This window comes from Podarcis liolepis (assembly GCF_965112155.1).
Source record: "Podarcis liolepis genome assembly, chromosome: 1".
Taxonomy (NCBI): Eukaryota; Metazoa; Chordata; class Lepidosauria; order Squamata; family Lacertidae; genus Podarcis; species Podarcis liolepis.
In genome coordinates, this window is record NC_139554.1 from 113,383,479 (window position 1) to 113,401,378 (window position 17,900).

A 17,900-nucleotide genomic window follows, 5' to 3' on the forward strand; every position below is an offset into this window, starting at 1 on the left:
CAACTTTGTTTTCAAATCCCTGGAAGAGAATATAATTGTGCAACTATTTATAGGAGAGGTTCCAAGAACTGAACCTAATTTGTATAAAGTGCAGCGCCGTACTGAAATCTGTCCTCAGGTTTCTTGAAAGTTTTCTTTCCCCTGTGAAAGAACCTTCCATTTTTTCCTGCCTAATTTTTATGGCATTTGAGAATTTCCTTAGCATTTTGGTGGGTCTGAAAGTTTGATATATGCCACCCTTGGCAACCTTACAAAGATATGGTGGTATCTTCCTTCCAGTAAACATTTCTGCTGCTCAAGGCTACCTCATGATGGCTGTCATTGACGTGTGGGCATCTGGGAAGACTGCAAATTGCACACCACTTTTGAAATACTATGTAGACACTCTCATAAGCTTTTCAACCAGCTCAAAAATCAGAGAAGTGCATCAAAACCTTGCATCCCACCCATGAGAATTTCATTGATTTTCCCCCTCCCTTTACCTTTGATAAGTTTTTTATGCAATTACTTTGCTCGTTAACTGATGGAGGATGGTCAGAAAAATGACAGAGGCAAACATCTTCAACAGAACATGAGTTGAGTGGCATGCTGGATTTCATAACCATATCAGCAAACTGTTATTCTGAAAGTTTTGTTCATTTTACGTTTCAGAGTTTATTAGACTTGTTCATACTGCCTCCATCCCAAAGCCTACATCATCTGTGTTGTCATTGCATCCTTTTGCTGTATTGCTCTCACCTGCTCTGCACTCTTACTTGCAGTAATAACTGCCCCAAAGTATGGCTAATTATGACTCTTGGTTGGAGACACTTGATGCTATGAACTGTCTAAGGAAGAGGTCCGCAAAGAAAATAACCAAAATTCTCGGATATGTCTCTGAGTGCCAGGTGACCAATTAAAACCTTAGTGACAATGTGAGATGAATTCACAATTGGTGCAGTGACTGAAAATATTGCAAAATACAGTGAGAATAGCCTTATTAGTAAGACTGTTTTCTATAATATAAAACTTCAGAATTCCTAGCTCAGCGTTTGTGGAGGAACACAAGCTAGTTGCTGGCATACTATTCATTTTTAAAATACAGATTGCTTAAATACACATATTGTAAATATGGGAAAGTGGTTTGGGGAGCAAACACAATAGACTACTGTTTTTGCCTGGACAAGAGGAAAATTTGCATTATACACAAACTCTTGTCTAAATTTGTATGCTTTTGTAAGATGGAAGAATTCCTATGGAGGAATGCATTATAAGAATAAGTATTCCACAGTGAAGGTGAATGATTTGTGTCAATGAAAAATGAGTGTTGAGACCTTAAGGTTAATCTACCAGTGGTCATCACGCATTTTGTTTAATTCTGTGCATCTGTGATTTGAACTCTTCTCCTATAGAAATCTAAATATCACTTTACATATTATTAGAAGAAGAGCAGGAAGTTAGGAGTTTGACGGTGCTGCTAGAACCATCCTTGGCACTATGCTCATCTTCAGTTGTTAGGAGGCACTACGCCCATCTTCAGTTGGACTCAACTATTGCCTTTTTTGGATCGAAATACTATAGCTACACTCCTCCATGCTCAGCTAACCTCCAGACTGGACTACTGCAAGGTGCTTTATGTGGGGCTGCCCTTGAAGGTGATCTGAAAGTTGCAACTAGTGCAGAAAGTGACAGGCATAGTGTTGATGGGAATAGCAGGTCAGTTGCATATATCCTGCTGACTGGTTGCTAGTTATATTCCCAGCCAAAGTCATGGTGCTTATGTTGACAGCTGAAACTCTAAATAGGCAGGGTCCCAAATATCTGGGGGAAAACACTTCCTCCATTTTCAACCTGCCTATGTCTTAAGATCAGCACAAGAAGCTGTACTGGTGGTCCATGCACTTAATGAGGTCTGTACTGTGGGGCCCATGGAAGAGCCATTTTCATAGTGTGTGGAATGGTCTCCCCACTAAAGTACATCTCACTCTAGTCTTATATTCTTTTAGTTGCCAGGTAAAAACCCCTCCATTTTCACCAGGCCTTATGAGGCTGATGAGTTAAGTAATTTTTAAGAGAGCTCACTTGGTAGAGCATGAGACTCTTATTCTCAGTCATGGATTTGAGCCCCACATTGGGCAAAAAGATTCCTGCATTCCTGAGGTTTGTACTAGATGATCCAAAGAAATATCTTTGTTATAAATAAATACTACATTAACCAGGTGGAAGTTCACTGTGCTTGTATCAAATTCTTTTTTTTAGAAAAGTACCTAATGTTAGCTTTTTATTGAGTAGAGGCCACAAGGATACAATAAGTGGTCCTGACCTGATGTATTAATGGCTTTTGTTGCTCGACAGCAGTCTCCATTCAGCATTTGTTTTGTATCAAGTTCCATATTCATTTAGGTGCGTTAGTAATGGCCAGATTATCCAGAATTGTTAGGAAGGTTGTTTTTTTTTAAAGAACAGCTAACATCTTCCAATTTACAATCTTTCTTTTTGTGGAAGCCATGAATGGTTCAAATGTGTTCATCACATTTGCACTCTGAAACGTCTTGCACGTACACCTCAAATTAGAATGTTTAAAAAAGCCCCTTTGGCAATCACACCTTTTTTTCTGAACAGTAATTAAAAACAAATATCTTTTTGCTTATCATGGTTCTTAGAAGTGGAGTCAATGAGACTGTTGATTTTATGTGGGAAATCATCGTGTATAAATTTATGCCATCAACATTTAAGAAACCCCTGACACCTTGTTTGCTAACTTTCAGATAGCTCAGTTGGTTATAGCGTGGTGCCCATAATGTCAAGGTTGTGGGTTTGATCCCTGTACAGGACAGCTGCATATTCCTGCATTGCAAGGGGGTGGACTAGTTCCTTCCAACTCTACAGTTGTGTGATTCCATGATCTCCCAGTCGGATGGTCAACTTATAGCACCCCCTTATCACACAGCCCAGCCAGTTACAAACTGGGCTAGCAAACACCGAGCAACTTGTATATGTGTTTTCACACCCACCTGGTACATTTCATTTTCTTTTTAAAAAAGTTTTTGGCTTTAGCATAGGGCTTTAAACTTAATATGCAAAGAGCAGTGGCAAAATTCGCGACGAGCCTCTACTTGGCCAAATCAGGGGTGTATTGATTGTTTCTGCCATATAGTTGCTCAGGTAGGTGTGTAGCTGTGGTGTGAATTGTCTTTAAAAGGTGCATGAGCGGGAAAATAGTTGTTGCTCCCATATTTTGCTCCAGTAGATGCCATTCCACCCCCACCCCACCCCCCCGCTGCTAAAAATAAGAAAACTTCATTTCAGAATTCTGAAAGGATGCCAGGGGTGTTTTTAATGAGCCCACCTCTAAATGAAGAGGAATAAGTATGATGTGTGTTGCTGTCAGCTCTTCTTGCCTGGATATGTCATTTGTTCTTTAGGGATTCAATTTCTCTGTGTAACTCTTGTTCTGTGCTGATATTTCCTGAAGACAGAAGAGCATTTTGGATATGCTAGCTTTTGCAAATGCAGGCTATATTCCCTGCCACACCTAAGCCTTTTCTATTTATTGGAAGGATTTGACTGCACTTTCAGGCTACATTACCATTCACACTGCTGCTCTATAAGCTTGCATGGCTTTGTGTCGCTGCTGTTGTTTTAAATCACCAGTATGACATTTTTGGTAACTAGCTATCTCCACTTCTACTTGTGTCACACAAGCTGACAATCAGTTTGTGAAGTCCTCTTACGGTTTACAACTTCGAGGGAAAGCTTGCTGATCAACTGACAGTTTTTCAGTACGCAGCTTTATTTCTGGTGACACTGTTATTTTCACGTTTTTAGCATCAACAGAGCAAACTTCAAAAGCTATTAAAAATTCCTTTCTAAATAACCGTGTTTGCAAAGTCGAGTTCCTGCCCTTTAAAAGAAAGTGGAGGATATTGTTGCATGGTGTGCATTGTAAGCACATTGCACACTATTTGAGTTTGTAAGAATCACTTATTCCTTCCTTACTTTGTTTGACCTCCTTATACCGACCCCCTCACAACTTTGAGCCCTCGTCCTTCAACAGCAAAAATCTAGACTCTGTAGTTAGTAAGCATAAAAATAAATCTGTGCTGCAGATCCCAAACCCAAATTCTGCATCTCATAAAACCTGAATTCTGAAGTTCTCCGTGAGCAGAGTACAAAACTACAAAAGCAATGTTAAACTTTTGTTTGTTTGAGAAGGCTGTGAATGTCATTCGCAGGGATGCTGCTGCTGCCTCTTACTGGAATGAACAGGCAGGGTCCGCTAAAGCCTTTTGCCTCCTCTGCAGGGGGAGGAGTCATTCCTCACACAAGGGGGGGGGGACTTCTTTTCTTTGGGGGTGGGGGAAAGGCAAGTTGATGAGGTGTCTATTGCAATCGATGCAGCTTCTGCAGCGTTAACATTCTACCCCAGTTTTCAGTCTCTGAAGAACAGATTCAGATATGCAAGCATGTCCTTAATGAAATGGCAGCATCCCAAGAAGCATGTGGGAAAATCTTGGCATGGGCTAGTCCTGTGGAGCTGAGGCGCCAGCTTGCAAGGACGATTTGAGGGGGAGCGTCGTCCTGCGTGTGAGCATCGCACCTCCCTGTCTCAGCCAGGCAGAAGCTTCCCAGGCTTTGGGAAGGAGGTGCCTGGGGAACATTTGGGGGGACTAGCCTAGTCCCCCTAGTCCACTGCACATCATTGACGTGGAGGTCTGTATCAAAGCATACTTTCTAACTTTTGAATGGCTTCTCAGTTAACAAAGACTTGGAGATAGGTATGCCATAGTTTGATTATGACTGTTTCTTTAAAAGCTCTTCATCTCTAATGGCTCAGTGCTCCATTTGTCTGCTGTCCTCTCCCCATAAAGGTAAAGGACCCCTGACAGTTAAGTCCAATCATAAACGACTCTAGAGTTGCGACGCTCATCTCGCTCTATAGGCCGAGGGAGCTGACGTTTGTCCGCAGACAGCTTCCAGGTCATGGGGCCAGCATGACTAAGCCGCTTCTGGCGAAACCAGAGCAGCGCATGGAAACGCTGTTTACCTTCCCTCCGGAGCGGTACCTATTTATCTACTTGCTCTTTGCCATGCTTTCGAACTGCTAGGTTGGCAGGAGCAGGGACTGAGCAACGGGAGCTCACCCCATCATGGGGATTCGAACCGCCGACCTTCTGATTGGCAAGCCCTATGCTCTGTGGTTTAGACCTCAGCCCCATAGTCCTGCTGTAAAAAAAGAAAAAGAAATGCTGTCAAGTTTCCTTAACCTCCAATGAAAAATGTAGCCTTTGTCCTACTTTGCAGAGGACAGCTCTCTGTTTGAAGGGCAGCACTGTCCGAGTCTTTGATAAAGAACTCTAAGAAGGGATGGCAGGGACCTTGAAATTGCCCATTCATGGCTAGTACCTGGACCACAGACTAAGCAGGCACACAAGCCACCTGGTCATTATCTTCCCCACTACGGTGAGATGTATTACATTTCTGTTTAAACTTAAGTGATTATTTGTGTCTATATACACCTAAGTTGGTATACAACATTTTAATGCAAAGCTGGGCCCTCTCCTGTCTTCTTTTTCTTTTTCTTCTTCTTTTTGGTGATGTATTTCTCTTTTTTCTGGTAATGCATAAGTGGCCATCACAAAAACACTGTGGGCAGATAGATTGCTACAGAACCACAAATGGAAATGTCACAGCTGCTGGTTCAGTAAGTAAAGGTAAAGGGACCCCTGACCATTAGGTCCAATCGTGACCGACTCTGGGGTTGCGGCGCTCATCTCGCTTTATTGGCCGAGGGAGCCGGCGTACAGCTTCCGGGTCATGTGGCCAGCATGACTAAGCCGCTTCTGGCGAACCAGAGCAGCACACAGAAACGCTGTTTACCTTCCCGCCGGAGCGGTACCTATTTATCTACTTGCACTTTGACGCGCTTTTGAACTGCTGGGTTGGCAGGAACTGGGACCGAGCAACGGGAGCTCACCCTGTCGCGGGGATTTGAACCGCCGACCTTCTGATCGGCAAGTCCTAGGCTCTGTGGTTTAACCCACAGCGCCACCCGCGTCCTGCTGGTTCAGTACTTGCATGCTATTCTTTGATGGTTCATAAAGACTTGGGAACTGCAACGTTTGGGACAGCAATAGAGCAACAACTGCCTAGAACGTATGGGTTGTATTGATTTAAGTCCTACTCTGAGCAGACTTATTGAAATTAAATAAACCTAAGTTAGTCATTTCCATTACATGCAGCGGATCTACTCTTGAGTATGACTAACACTGGACGCAACTCTCATGTGCTAGATAGTACTGAGCTTAAGACTCTTTTGTACAAAAGCGCAGGCCCTAAACACAGTGGGTTGGATTCAGCTAATGAGTCCCCTTGGCAGCAGCCCTGTGCGAGGGCACTGTGGCGCTTTCCCTCATGCCCTCTTGAAATTAGCTCGTATGTGGGTAAGGAGAAGGGGGACTGTTCCACCTGACAAGCTGTAGTGCTTGTGTTGAGCGGGACACTCACTGGAATGTGATGTTTAATTCTGCTCAGTGTTTATACATACATACATGCATAGCCCTACAGGTAAATTATATGGAATTCCGCAAAAGGTGATATTTATTTGAAAAGAGGGGCCGATGTTAATTCCCTCTGTCCTTGGTCTTGATTCACTTCAGTATGATATTCATTTCTGTTTGTTCCTTTGTGGAAGACAATCAAAATTCTAGCCATGAGTATAGGGGAGGGGGCAAATCTGGGGTGTGAGAATATATAAAAGATTATTAAGCTTTAGACAGAGTAGTGTGTAACTATGTGGGATGTTGTTTGAATTTAAATGCATAGCTTTCTGTCTGGTGGATTCGGTAAAACAAGCATATTATTAGGGCTGGGGGGGGGAAACCCAACTTCTTTCCCATAAAACATAACAATTTCTGATGTATCAAACAGTATCAGTTAAAGTGTTGATTGTGTGAAAGGGCACTTGGTACCAGATGTTTACCTACAGTAGCTGAGCCTCCACAGAGTTGTGAAGTTGAAGTATCACATGAAGATAACTTTTGATACATCGATTTTATTATAGCATCTGAGTACTGCATGCCAGTTCAGAGCAACATCTGCGCACCTTTTGGATGCTAATTGGCTCCACGGAGCATTGTTTTAAGTTGAAACGGTTCTTGTTGCCATTCTGCATTTGGGGTGGCTCTGCATCATTGACTTTGCTCAGCTGTGCTGGTTCATAAGGGCCATAGATCAGTGGTAGAGCATCTGCTTTGCATGCAGAAGGTCCCAGGTTCAATCCTCAGCATCTCGCGGTAGAGCTGGAAATAGCCCTTGTCCGACACACTGGAGAGCCACTGGCAATCAGTGTAAGGCAATACTAGGCTAGATCAGTCAGTAGTCTCACTTGGGACGAGGCAACTTCCTGTGTTCCTATGACTGTCTCTTAAAGAGGAAGTTAAGCTTGGATGTACCCTGAATGGCAGGTGCAAATTGACTCACTTTTGGGTCAGAAGCAGGATATGTGCCACCCACATATTATCGGGGCTCAGGAAGGGATTGTTTATGTCTCCGTGCAGCTGCTTGGTTTTGACCTGAGCTTTAAATCTGCAATCCTACACACACTATAAGCTCTACTGAAATCAGTAAATATAGTTAGAATCTAGATGTGGGTTAGCATAATAATATGGCACACGCTATACTTAATTGTATTTTTCACAAAATATTGGTGTCTGTTTTTTATTATTATTTTAGAGCTACAGTTAATACTAAAGGGTTGTTACCTGATGTGTTTAGGTAGTGAACTGTTACTTTTTTTTTTACAGGTTTTCTTTTGCATAATAATAATTAACAACAACAACCTAGCATATATAAAACATAGTATACAGCATATATAAAACATGCATGTTCTTTTGCATCTTTTTATAGTTGAAGCAGATAATAGGTGAATAGATGAGAGAAGATCATGACATTTTCATTATGCTGACATGCCAGAAAGAATTTCTGTCTCTAACCGTATATAATGCACGTCTCTTTATTTATCGGAGAAAAGGGCTATTATTTTGTGGATCTTAAATAAATATGCCCTTTAGGATTCTGCTGAAAACCCCATAACAGCATGTACAATAAATTCTAACAGAGACGAATATTTGAAGAATGACTTCTTTATATGCTTAAAGAATATTTTGGAATTGTCCAGTTTGTAAAATATTGTGTTGCTGTTTTCACTCTACTCCTTCTTCGTGAAGGATGCAAAATGAGGAGGAGGAGGAGGAGGAGGAGAGCTCATGCAGGGAGGCCAACTGGAGGGCATGTTATTGCCCAAGTGCTCCATCAACAACCAACAAACCTGTAGCTGGTCCTGCAGATATGTACTGACTTAGTTGTAAGGTAAAGGTAAAGGTACCCCTGCCCATACGGGCCAGTCGTGTCCGACTCTGGGGTTGCGCGCTCATCTCGCTTAAGAGGCCGGGGCCAGCGCTGTCCGAAGACACTTCTGAGTCACGTGGCCAGCGTGACAAAGCTACTCTGGCGAGCCGGCACCAGCGCAGCACACGGAAACACCGTTTACTTTCCCGCTATAAAGCGGTACCTATTTATCTACTTGCACTTAGATGTGCTTTCAAACTGCTAGGTGGGCAGGAGCTGGGACCGAAAGACGGGAGCTCACCCCGCCGTGGGGATTCGAACCGCCAACCATGCGATCGGCAAGTCCGAGGCACTGAGGTTTTACCCACAGCACCACCCGCGTCCCTGACTTAGTTGTAGACAGCGACAAATAACTTGATTGCAATATCCCAATGGCCACTTTTTCACACATAACACATGAATGGGACCCGCACACTGAAAGAAGCAGCAGGAAGACACTGCTGGCCCAGCCCTCAACATTGTGCAACTTCCCTGGCCACCCACCCCAACATCTATATCAGGGGTCAGCAAACTTTTTCAGCAGGGGGCCGGTCCACTGTCCCTCAGACCTTGTGGGGGGCCGGACTATATTTTGGGGGAAAATAACAATGAATTCCTATTCCCCACAAATAACCCAGAGGTGCATTTTAAATAAAAGCACACATTCTAGCAAAGCAAACATCATGCTGATTCCCAGACAGTCCGCGGGCCGGATTTAGAAGGCGATTGGGCTGGATCCGGCCCCCGGGCCTTAGTTTGCCTACCCATGATCTGTATGTTAGGCATGAAACCCTACGCATGTAGACCTCTCCAGTAGCTGAAACCATGCATGATCAAGAAGCTTAACTGTGTAGGCGTATGCTGCTCAAATGTCTGTGCCTAATTTGTGGGTTTCAAGGGGCACAGCCAATGAAAGTGTTTGACATTGATGCGGGCTAGCAGCACAGCCCCCACTGCTTCTTTCAACAAATGGGTTCCTTTCACACATGCATCATGTTGTGGGGGGGGGGTGCTGATGATCATCATCCTTGTTATCAGTTGCCTCATGCAATTGATCTCTGGGTGACATACAATACAATATAAAACAAAACATTTAAAAACACATCAAAATACAAACTATTTATCATCAAAATCAAGCTAGGCAGCAACAACAAAAACAACTAGCAGTTAGTGAATGTTTGTAAATAGAGAGTAGTTATACTGCTGCTCTGTTGCTACCCAAATAAACATCCCTCAAACCAACAAGGCCAAGTTGTATTGCAGAAAGAGAAATGTGTCAATAGCAATCTATGCAGTTATGGGGAGAAATGAAGAAGGATCGTATGCACAGCTCCTGTGGAATTGAAACATACTCTTCTTTTCTTAAATTGATTTGATGTATTATATTTCTATGCTGTTTTTCATTCAAAACATAATAGAGCATCACAAAATACAGCATAAATCATTTAAAATAATTAACAAATCACAAATAAAGCAATTACAGTCTATAAAACACTATCAACAAAACAGCAATTAAAAATAAGCTAAACATCACAATTACAGCAAAAAGTCATATTGTATGATATAAAAAATTAATATGGCATCTACTGTATTTTTCAGTGTATGAGATGCCCCCATGTATAAGACTTTTGGGGACCCCAAATTTAGAAAATGGGGAGGAGATGGCCCAGAGTTGTTGAGCTTTTTTGGGAGGGAGATGCCCCCAAAATCACTGAAGATAACAACTGTCTGCCCCCTTGTCACCAGCATCCGCCAATCAAGTGCACAATTGCCAAAGCAGCAGCCACACAATCGCCGCTAACAGGGTCCTGCTGCAAACAGTCACCCGTCACGCATATGTACTGTCCGTGTATAAGATGCTCCAAGATTTAAAACTTATTTTAAAGTACAAAAACATAGTCTTATACATGGAAAAGTATGGTATAATCTATAATGCTATATTAATAACAAAGCAACTAAAAAAATAAGCTAAGCACTGTTAAGTTCATACGCACATTCCCCACGGTCCCATGTCTTAAAACCTTTCACTCTATCCAGTTCATTAAAATACACATAAAAGTACATATAATGCCAGTTGCTAAGCCAGCTCAAGTCATTTAGGGTGACACTATCTTGGCCAGGTACTAAATCTGATAGGTAAATACCACAGTGCTAGACACTGGAATTTCTTCAGAATAAGTGCATGATGCTTAGCTATTTTTGAGCTACCCAGCCACCACCCTTCCCCATTTTTACTAGATAGATGATTCAGAAAGCAATCCTCCCAATGACTAAACCTGCTGAAACCTTCCAAGGGGGAAATAGTTCCTTCTTGAAACTCTGATGAAAAGAACACTTGTGCATTCATCCCTGTGGTGTATTCATACCTGCCATGAGGTACAGCACTTTTTGGAACATTACACAAACTTCCTTGTTTTAAACCATGCACCAGTTCAGAATATGCAAACAAGAACTGAAAGAGACCTTGCAGGCCAGTTCTGCGTAAGCAGGAAACCCAATATTTACACAATAATCAATAGGGCAGCGAGCACAAAGACCAGCAGTGACTTCTTCTACAGAGTGTGGTTTAAACCCAGTAGGAGAAGCTAGAATCTTCTCTTGCATTTCCTAGGGAGACCAATAAAATCTAGGATAGTTTTGAATTAGAATTGGGGGGGGGGGGGGAGAGAGAGAAAGTAAACTCACTTAAAATATTTCCATCTAGTTCATAGCTACAACCTTATTGTATATCTATACAGAATATAAGGTTCTGTAAACATGGGTTTTTGGGTGGTGGTGTATGTTGCCTGGTTTTGGTTTAATATAATGGGTGGGGGAAGTAGGTGTTAATAAAGGATAAGCTATGATTACCATAACTGCTACTATTATTTAGATAGCCAGTGTGGTGTAGTGGTTAAGAGCGATAGATTCGTAATCTGGGGAACCGGGTTCGCGTCTCCGCTCCTCCACATGCAGCTGCTGGGTGACCTTGGGCTGGTCACACTTCTATGAAGTCTCTCAGCCCCACTCACCTCACAGAGTGTTTGTTGTGGGGGAGGAAGGGAAAGGAGAATGTTAGCCGCTTTGAGACTCCTTCGGGTAGTGATAAAGCGGGATATCAAATCCAAACTCTTAATATAATGGGTGGGGGAAGTAGGTGTTAATAAAGTATCAGCTATGATTACCGTAACTGCTACTATTATTTCTCAACAGGGAATAAGCCATGTGAGAAACTGTGGACTCGATCATGTTGTCACTCAGGATGTGGCGCTGTGTGATTTTTTTTTTAAAGCACTCAGTGATACCCTAGCACAGCGGTTCTCAACCTGTGGGTCCCCAGATGTTGTTGAACTACAACTCCCATCATCCCTGAGCTCTGGCCTTGCTAGCTAGGGGTGATGGGAATTGTAGTTCAACAACATCTGGGGACCCACAGGTTGAGAAAGGCTGCCCTAGCATGTATGAGCACTTTCTATATAACCTTTTCATCCAAACAGTCACAGGTGTGGGTGGGTGTGGGTGTTTTCTTGCAGTAATATATGCACACATACAACTCAGCACAACCTCCCGGCCAATATATGGGGCTAATGTATACTTTCCATCTGCTCTGCAGCCCCAGAGCAACTAGCAGTTGGAGCTAATTGTTTGTTTCTGGTAGGGAGGAGGGAAGCAGGCTCCTTGCAGCTGCTCCTTTTGCGGCTGATGGAATGGGCCATGCTGATGCGCTCCCTTGACATGACATCCCCGTCCCCCGGTTGATGGTAGAGGCCCAGTGAAAATTGCCACAAACTACCATGGTGCTTTTAACTGAGGATAGCTCAAGACCGCTGCCTAGGGTGTAAAACTGCTAAAGAAGGAGGAAAAGACTTTTCCAGTGCTACCCTGACATACATTCTTCTACTGAAGAGAAAGAGAAACAAGAAGGCAGAAAGTATCATGCTGTAAGGAGGCAAAGAAGAAGCAAGGGAAAAGGCAGGGATTTAGCCTGCAAGCAAGAGATTCAACACTATGAATATGGGTGAACAAGGAATTTGAAATCTCAATGACACATGGAGGGGAGGTACCATGCTGGTACCATGAGATAAGTAAAGCAATAAAGGAGATTCTTCTTCTGGGTTCAACAAGCCATGGGTGACATAGAATGGGTAAAGCGAACTAACTAGGGATTTGAAACATCAACATAGTTGGGTGTTGTTTGGATCATTTTTAGTTGATGCTGCCTGAGGATGTTGACAAGGCACTCGTGGTGATGCGTTGGACCATGTGCTCCCTTGAGCACACAGTTTAATGTGGCCAGCAGGGCTGTAAGAAGATACCTTCTTGATGCAGAATCTCTCTGGAATGTTCTGCATAGAAAAGGAAACAAATGACCACAATAGTGGTAGTGGGTGTACATTCTCACCTCCCCACTCCAGCAGCCCTGGTAAAGATTGTGTAGTCAGGTCTGTCTGAGAAAAGAAGCAGTGTAGTTGAAAATAACTTGTAGTGGTGTGTCAGAGAGTAAAACAAACTGAAAGCTGAGTTTTGGACTTCGTACGCTATACAAACACTATGCAGTGATGGTTCCCTCTGGTCTTGAGATCAGATTGTGGGCAGTGGGATTTGCTGTTGGAGTGTTTCAGCTGTGTGCTTCCACTGTGCTTAAACTGTGTATTTGCAAATGTAGTCAAATATTGCACACACACAAATTAAAAAATGGTCTCATTGAGTCTTTGGTGAGTCCTCCATACAAAGGAAATCAAATCCAAGTTAAGCTCCTCAACCTCTGGAATTTTCACTCCTTGAGGGAATTGGGATGAGCATAACAACTTGAAAGAAAATTTTCTGTTCCAGAGAGTGTAGGATAAGGTTCACAGTGACATCATTGGGAGGTCAGCCAGTCAGCATCCTCAATAGCTTGTTTTGGTTGTAAAAATGCTGTGTGTACCCTGACCACTTGCGATGTTGCTAAAGATGGATCCAAACAACTCAAAGTCACAACCAAGTTTTTCCTAATGAAACATATTGAGGTTTAGTTTGTTTTTTTCCTGCCCTTTTGAAATAAGTAAGGGATTTTAAGGGACAAAATAATAATAATTTCAATAAACTACAGTCATACCTCGTATTGCGTCCACTTCATGTTGCGTCTTTTCATGTTACGGCCCGTGGCAATCCGGAAGTCCCCGAACAGGTTACTTCCGGGTTTTGCTGCTCACACATGCACATAAGTACTAAATCGTGCTTCGCGCCTGTGCAGATGCAGCGCTTTGAGTTGCGGGCATCTTACCTTACGGATGGGCCTCCGGAATGGATCCCGTCCGTAACACGAGGTACCACTGTAATTAACTTTTGTCATGAAGTTTCTTCATATCCTTAGAAAGGGAGTTTTCTTTTCTTTTACCCTGCTATGATCTCTGCTCAAACCATCCGTGGACTTCCTTTGGAATACTTTAAGCAGCACCTAGAAAAAGCCAAAAGGAATGACTAGCAATACAACCAAGTAAATGAGCTGAATTATAATATAGCTATGAGAGGGTTTCATGGTGCTCCTGTTTTAGCAACTACCTTGCCTGAAACTACCCCCTACCCCATAGGGGATGGAAATATAAGCAGCTGACTCTTTAGGTGGTAATTTTTAAAGGAGTTTTGGTTTGAAGCCATGGCCCATTGCTGAATATATATAAATTTAGATTAGGGTTGGAGTGTTATCAGTCTTCTGTATGGTTAGTAGTGAGTTAGCTGAGACTCTGGAAATATAAATCACTTTCCTCTGTCCAGAGGAATAGAGAGACAAAGTCCCTCCTACTATGATTAATTTTTCCACTCTGTAATTCTTTTGTTAGGAATCCATTGTGGGTGGCTCTAACAATTTTAGTCTGTGAGGGCTAATATTTTACTCTCAGCAAACGGATAATGTCCAATAATTATAGGCTGATATTTTTAACTCTGCTAACACAAGGCACACCGTGTGTAGCAGCAACAAGACAATGCCTAGCTATGAAGTCAAATCCTTCCCGTGCATATATCTTTCCGTATTGCAGCATTCACTCTTACCAATTTCCCGGGCAGTATCTGCATCAAGCCACTGCCACCTGCTGCAGCTATTATCCATTTTGACACAAATTTGAAGCATAGGGCTACTTCCACTATTACTTTCCCCCTCTCATTTTGCTAATGTGTGTAGGAAAATTGAATTGTAAAAGATGGGAATAGGCAGATATAAAAATGAGACACAGATCTGTTAAAGTGCTTGGGAACTCCTCAGCTGTTCTTTCTTTCTGACCTTTTTAATTTTTATTATAAATAAGAGTAAGGACATGTAGCGTGGTATGGATGTTTGGAAGACACCATGGCAGAGGAAACATGAGGGGCCATGCTCCTTTCCCACAACACTTCCATGTCATATCTGAAGAGTCATGCCCCACACAGAGGCGTAAGAAGGTCAGGTGGTACCCGGAAAATTTCTTGTCACACCTTCCCCCCATTGATTGATTTATTTATTGCCTGCAAAAATTGTTTTGGGTTATTTCATATTTTCTTACAAAAGACTAATAAATAATAATTAATAATAATAATGATAAACTTTTATTTATATCCCACTCTCCCCGGTCGAAGTTGGACTCAGGGTGGCTAACATCAGATACATAAAGGTAAAGGTAAAGGGACCCCTGACCAGTTGTGACCGACTCTGGGGTTGCAGCACTTGTCTCGCTTTATTGGCCGAGGGAGCCGGCATACAGCTTCCGGGTCATGTGGCCAGCATGACTAAGCCGCTTCTGGTGAACCAGAGCAGCACACAGAAATGCCGTTTACCTTCCCGCTGGAGCAGTACCTATTTGTCTACTTGCTTTCGAACTGCTACGTGGGCAGGAGCAGGGACCGAGCAACGGGAGCTTACCCCGTCATGGGGATTCGAACCACCGAACGTCTGGATCGGCAAGCCCTAGGCTCTGTGGTTACATAACATTGGTTTAAAGTCAAACAATCATTAAATTACCTCCTAAAAACATGTCAAAATCAAATTAAAGTCTAATTAGATGGCTTTCCGCTGGGTTAGGGTTGGGAACAGTAAGTGCTCCACTGAATTGAAATTTCAGCCTTTACAACATAGGAAAACAGCCAAGTAAACAGCTATTTTCATGGAGGAGGGTCAAGATATTAACTGATATGCATGAAATTTCATATATAGCTATATAATCCCTAGTGTAGTAAGATAAGACCTTTGGAGCAGGCATTATTTAAAATAAGTTTTTAATGAACCACCTTAGCAGGGCAGTAATTGTTCCTTGGTAATTTGTCACCCCCCTCCATGATGGCACCCAGGGTGGCCCGCCCCCCTTCCTACACCCCTGGCCCCACGATGCACACCTACCTTTGAGGCATGAATGATTCACTATTTACCACAATTAAGTGCTTACTGTTTTTTGGTATGAGTTGTGTTGTCTAGAGCTGCTAAAGCACTGAGACCCAAAGAGCAAGGCATTTGATATCATTTTTCATCTGAGACAGTGTTTTGTTGCTTGTTCACCCACACATGAAGTCTTATTTTCCTCTTAGATAAATCAGTGTAAGCCCATTAAGGATAATAGGGTTAACTCTGATTTATACCCTCAAATGTCTGAAGAGGGTAACTTGTGTGAAGTTTATAAAGAGCAGTAGATTGGTTGTCGGCAGTGTGAAAAGCCCTGATGGATCACCGAAAACCAATAATTAATTTTGGAGCACATATTTTCCAGAGTGTAACAAAAACCTATATGATGTCCTTGAGTGTTGAAATTAATGCATAGAGCTCTGAAGTGCTGGAAGATGTGTACAAATTCATGAAGATAGATCAGTTCTACCTGATACTCCATTTTTAAAGAAAGGTTATAGACATGAATTCCATCCTTCCAAAATTGTTTATGATTTGTGCTTTCTCCACTGGCTTCCCATTTAAAATATTAGCAAACATTTGAAAAGAGAACTCTAGCTTTCCCCTTTTCATGCTTGAAATGAAACAATCTTATCTTTGTCATGGGAATTTAAGCCAAATTTTATAATCCTAAAATATCAATATAAAGCTACCTTGACTGTCATTTTACACATACTGCGAAGTCTTGCTTTCTTTCCAATGAAAACCCATGTCACAATAAATCCACTAAGTCTTTAAGCTGGTATCACAGGACTTTTTGTTGTTATCCTGAAGAAATTGGGGCATCCAAAGGTTTATCTCGCAAAGAGCTGTAGGATACACAGACAGATTTATTCAATCTATAGGAATTTCTTACGTACACACAAGGATAGAGCACGTGCGAGAGAGAGCAAGGGCTGGTGTAATGCAGTGGCTAAGAGTCTGAGCTATGAATCAGCAGGTCCCTGGTGGAATCTCACCTCAGCCATGAATTCACTAGGTGGGCTTAGGCAATCTACTGTCTCTCTAAGCCTCAGTCCCTGCATCTAAAACAGGGAAGGGTGGCCTGAACATATAAGACAAATTCTGGCATGACTGTGCTGGCTACCAGTTGGTTTCTGGGCTCAGTTCAAAGTGCTAGTTTTGACCTTTAAATCATTACCCAGTGCAGAACCCACACTGCCTCTTCACACATGCTTGGACCCTGCCACAATCACCTGAGGCTTTTCTTCCTGTACCCTTCCACAGGTGGTCTACAGGGTGGCCAACAGGGGTGGACTCTGGTCTTTCAAACTTCAGCAGTGGCCTGCAAGAGGTTAAAATTCAGTGCCCCCAGCCTCTCTGTCCATTCTGCTCAGTTTACAGCAGTTAGAGCTGTGGTCTAAACCACTGAGCCTCTTGGGCTTGCCGATCAGAAGGTCGGCGGTTCAAATCCCCGTGAGGGGGTGAGCTCCCATTGCTCTGTCCCAGCTTCTGCCAACCTAGCAGTTCGAAAGCATGGCAGTGCAAGTAGATAAATAGGTATTGCTGCAGCGGGAAGGTAAACAGCATTTCCATGCACTCTGGTTTCCGTCACGGAGTTTTGTTGTGCGCCAGAATTGGTTTAGTCATGCTGACCACATGACCCAGAAAGCTGTCTGTGGACAAACGCCTGTTCCCTCGGCCTGAAAAGTGAGAGGAGCGCTGCACCGCATATTCGCTTTTGACTGGACTTAACCATCCAAGGGTCATTTACCTTTTACTACATCATAGTTGTGACACCCTGCAGCACCCTCTAGGCTCAGCGCCTAGTGCGGCTGAGCTGGTTGCACTGCCCTAAATCTACCTCTGGTGGCAACAAGAGAATGGACCTTTTCAGTTGTTACTTCAGGCTTATGGAATGTTCTCACCAGGAAGCCATGTATGGCACTACCTTTATCTAGTTTTTGGTACTTTTGTCGCTACCTTGGCTTTTGGCCCTCAACTTGATGGCATTTTAGCCTCTTTTAGCAAGGTGAGAACTGTAGGCCTGCCTTTTATCTGTATTGCTGTGTTTAAATGGATCTTAATTGCTTTTAACGTAAGTTGCTATGTGAGAAAAGTGACTAACAAATACAATAATAATAATAATTTGTTGTTTTTGTTGTTGTTGTATTTTGGGTAGCTCAGTGCAGCTACCCAAAATTTCTATTCTATGCAGTGTCAA

General features: G+C 42.7%; 1 protein-coding gene and 1 long non-coding RNA gene across 10 annotated transcripts in view; both read left to right on the top strand.

Annotated features, from left to right (window-relative positions):
* ZNF385B (zinc finger protein 385B) overlaps nt 1-17,900 on the top strand; it is a 182,399-nt gene that overhangs the window by 61,316 nt on the left and 103,183 nt on the right. The window lies entirely within an intron of this gene.
* LOC310704365 lies at nt 4,396-13,312 on the top strand. Its single transcript, XR_014524734.1, has 4 exons — nt 4,396-4,930; nt 5,807-8,344; nt 8,722-11,189; nt 11,504-13,312. It is a non-coding gene; the product is annotated as an uncharacterized lncRNA (long non-coding RNA).